Source organism: Leptonychotes weddellii, chromosome 11 (genome assembly GCF_054177405.1).
Source record: "Leptonychotes weddellii isolate Sample4059 chromosome 11, ASM5417740v2, whole genome shotgun sequence".
Classification (NCBI taxonomy): Eukaryota; Metazoa; Chordata; class Mammalia; order Carnivora; family Phocidae; genus Leptonychotes; species Leptonychotes weddellii.
The window spans coordinates 11699938-11704151 of record NC_138379.1 but is presented as its reverse complement, the minus strand read 5'-3'; the positions used below and the strand labels follow the sequence as shown (position 1 = coordinate 11704151).

Here is a 4214-nt window from a genome sequence, read left to right as displayed (position 1 = left end):
TCTACAGAAACAAAGTTTAAGAAAGACCTTTTTTGCATGCTTCATAGAATTTAAATAAAGTTCCCTTAAAAAACACAGCAAGTATCATTATAGAGAAGATGCTAGATAACAGGATTTTATTAAAAGGAAGATGGTAAAAATACGGAAAGCATTTTCGAATATCTAAGTAAAATGCAAGAGTTACAATCAGTCTGGAGGCACCATAAAAATCCGTAGAAAGAGCAGAAAAAAGTAATGAGGAAGGTGAAATTAACCAGAGCTGTTAGAGCAGAGAGGAAGTGGACAGATTGTCTCAGTGGTTATTTACAAAGAAACAAAACTGTTGCCAGATTAAAACTCTTCTCCTAGGCATGTTCTATACTGTTTAATTACTCAGCTGGAACAAAGAAAGCTGTCTCTAAAAATGAAATAGAAGTTCAGATAATTAAACAGCAGATTCATTGTAAAGGCCTCTTCTATATAAGGGTTATTAATTTTTTCATTATCATGCTTTCTTAATAATATGAATTTCTCCTTTAGAACATTAGTGATAAAAATTATTATTTGCAAACAATACTGACCTAGGGTTAATGACGTTTTCTGCTGCAAATCTAGACACCCATTCCAAGTTAAGGAGATTTTAGAATTCTACCAAACCAACAACTTTCACAGAAATCACTTTGGGCTTATTACTGTGGCTTTCATGTTAAATAAGTTGAGAGCATTGTCTTTTTTTTTAAATTGAGATATAAATGATGTATAACATTATATTAGTTTCTTGTATACAACATAATGTATTGCAAAATAGTCACTGCAGTAAGTCTAGCTAACATCCATCACCACACATACTTGCAAATTATTTTCCTGTGACAAGAACTTTTTAGATGCCAGTCATTTTTATTACACAATTATTTGCAAAAATTATATCCACATCTGTGTTTATTGATGTGAAAATGTTGACAAAGTTTGCATGTTATAAAAAAGAAAACATAAACAGAAAAGAAAAAAAGCATATAAACTTAAAAGTATTAAATGTAGCAAATTCCTTCTGCTGCCAATTCTTCATGAGGTGTAACAGAATTCAAATTCATGCTTGCAGTGTTAGAATATCTCAATTTTTAAGAAGTTACACACAGATAATATAATATTTTATATTCACTAATGAGATTAGCATAGCATACCAGCATAAACTGTAAAGGATTTGGGGGCATCAGTATGTGGCTTATATAATAAATTTGTATAAAAATTCAAATAAAATATTTTAAAGAAATGTAATGGCAGAATGGCACATTCTCATGAATATGTTTTTTAAATAGATTTTATTTTTTAAAACAGATTTGGTTTGCAGAAACATTACACAAAAAGTACAGTGATTTCCCAAATACACGCTCTGCCCCTCACAATTTCTGTTTTCTGACATCTTGCAGTGGGGTGTTACATTTGTTACCACTGCTGAACTAATATTGGTACAGTATTCCTGAAGTCAATAGCTTACATTAGGATTTACTCTTGGTGTTGTCAAGTTTTAGGGATTTTGACATATGCATTATGTCCCGTATCCACCATTACAGTATCATACAGAATAGTTTCCCTTCCCAAAAATGTCCCATGCTCCACCTATTCACCCCTTCTCCTTTATCCCTGAGTCTCTGCCAACCAGTGATTTTTTTTTTTTTACTATGACCAGTTTTTCCTTATCAAGAAAGGGGATTCATAATCCATGTCTCTGATGTAAATATTTCTGTTTCAAAACCTAAATATCAGCTTTTGGGGTATCTCATTTATTGTTTTAGTAATTAATATTTTAAAATTCACTGCTATCTACTGCTTACACTCTCTACTTCTGCCACATAAATATATCATCTTTAATTTGGGTCATCTATGTTATAATTATAATAATTAATATTATATACAAATCACTATAATTGGTATGATTCAAAAGAAACCTAACACCCCCGAAATTAGAAGGGATTAAGATAGGAGCATAAAGTAGATTTTACCAAAAGAATACTAATAAGCATATAAACCCAACCATTAAAGCCTTCTTAATATCAAAGAACAACCTCAGAAACATGAATTTTCTCACCAAGTTCTGTTACTGTTCTAGAAGGATGTAGGTAAACATATAAGATTTCAGAATATAGGGACGCCCGGGTGTCTCAGTCAGTTGAGTGTCTGACTCTTGATTTCAGGTCAAGTCATGATCTCAGGGTTATGGGATCCCCATCTCGGGCTCCATGATCAGTGGGAGTCTGCTTGAGATTATCCCTCTGCCCCTCCCCCCACTCATGTGATCTCTGTCTTTCTCTGTCTCTAGGGAATAAATAAATCTTTAAAAAAAGGGGATTTCAGAATATAACCCCAAGAATTGTTGGGGTGATTATTAGATTACATATTGTCCTTTACAACATGAAGCTCCTATAATTATTTGAATCTGATACTTTCTATCAAGTCAGGAAAAACAACTAAACTGAAGGTTCATGGTCAGCTATGATGACACGGAAGTGCCTAATAAAGGAAACTGGAAGAGGGAAAGCCTGCAGTCTGTGGATGCAAACATTCAGGGCGGTACACTGAACGGCAGAGGACACCAGGAGTTCACATGAAGAGGGACAGGGCAAGCACTAGGTCAAAACCACCAGTGACTGGGCAGGCAAGACAGGCAGAGACAGAATGGTGAGTAAGGATACAGACCTCATGTACCTGTTTGTACCTTATGCTGTCTATTCCTCTACATAAAGGTGACTTCACACCAACCAGTGTGTGTGTTCATATTGCTCACTTTCCTGAAGGAAATAGTGCTCATGTCCAAAGACAGGATTCTATTAGCTCCACATTAAGAAGATTATATTCTTTAGGGACTTCTAGGTTCCTAAACCTATGAACCCTAAACTATGAAGAATGATTTGAAACTTCCTTTCATCTTTAGTCATCTGAAATCCACTTCTTGCTCCATAATTTCAGTTCTGCATTCCTCGGAGTGTCAATCAGAGGGTTGAACAAAGGTGTTCCAAGTGTATAAAACACAGCTATCGTCTTATCCAGGGGGAAGGTGGTTCCAGGATGTGTGTATATAAGTATTCAAGGCCCAAAGAACAAGAAGATCACGATGTAGAAGAGGGCTTTTCTCCTCCCTTTAGCGCTGTGGTGGTTAGTGAATGCAAGATGGTAACATAAGAGCACATCAGCAGGACAGAACTCAGTGGGCAAATGGCCCCACTTTTGGACACCAGGAGTAGGTTGATCACATAGGTGTCTGCTCAGGCAAGTTTCAGCGAGGGCTGCGAGTCACAAAACTAGTGATCGATCACATTGGGACCACAGAAGGCTAAATTCAAGGCCAGAAACATGTGAGCTAAAGAAAGCACACAGGACCCCACCCACGCCATATCCACCAGCACCTCACAGACCTGTTGACTCATGATGGTTGTGTAGTGCAGGGGCTTACAGATGGCCACGTAGTGGTCAGCAGCCATGAGGATAAGGATGAAGAACCCCAGGCAGCCAAAGAAATGGGATGAAAAGCCTTGTCTCATGCACTCACTGAAAGAGATAGGGTCTTCTTCATAAGTGCATCCACAATCATTCTAGGGGCTACGGAAGTACAGAAACAGGTGTCAGGTTAGGATAGGTGGAAAAGGAAGAAGTACATTGGACTCCCTTGCTCCCGACTGTTCTTGATAGTAGCAATCATCAGAAAGTTACTCAACAACATCCCCAAATAGAAGTGCAAGAAAGTGACAAACACTGTTTTCTTCCCAACAGGATCCTGGATCAACCCCAGCAGAAAAATGTATTCATGTTATTCAGCTTCATGATCATGAATGAGGAGAAGGGAAAGTGTGAAAAGATTTATCTGCAAAAAAATAAAAGAATTGATTTACAGTGTGCTGTGCGATGTTATGGAATATTTTAAGCAAATTAATTCATGGTACTATGTGATATTCTGGTATATTTTAAGCAAAAATAAATATTTCTCATCATATACATTCTGTGTTTTTTTTTTTCATGTTACTGCAGAATATTTTGTTCTCAATTTTTTTTTTTAAAGATTTTATTTATTTATTTGACAGAGAGAGAGATAGCGAGAGCAGTAACACAAGCAGGGGGAATGGGAGAGGGAGAAGCAGGCTTCTTGCCGAGCAGGGAGCCCGATGTGGGACTCGATCCCAGGACCCTGGGATCATGACCTGAGCCGAAGGCAGACGCTTAACGACTGAGCCACCCAGGCGCCC

The 4214-nt window shown here is 37.2% G+C and overlaps 1 pseudogene; it reads right to left on the bottom strand.

The window, feature by feature from the left end:
- Window positions 1-2904: 2904 nt before the first annotated feature.
- The window catches only part of LOC115936984 (olfactory receptor 4C11-like), a 4525-nt pseudogene continuing 3215 nt past the window's right edge, over window positions 2905-4214 (bottom strand).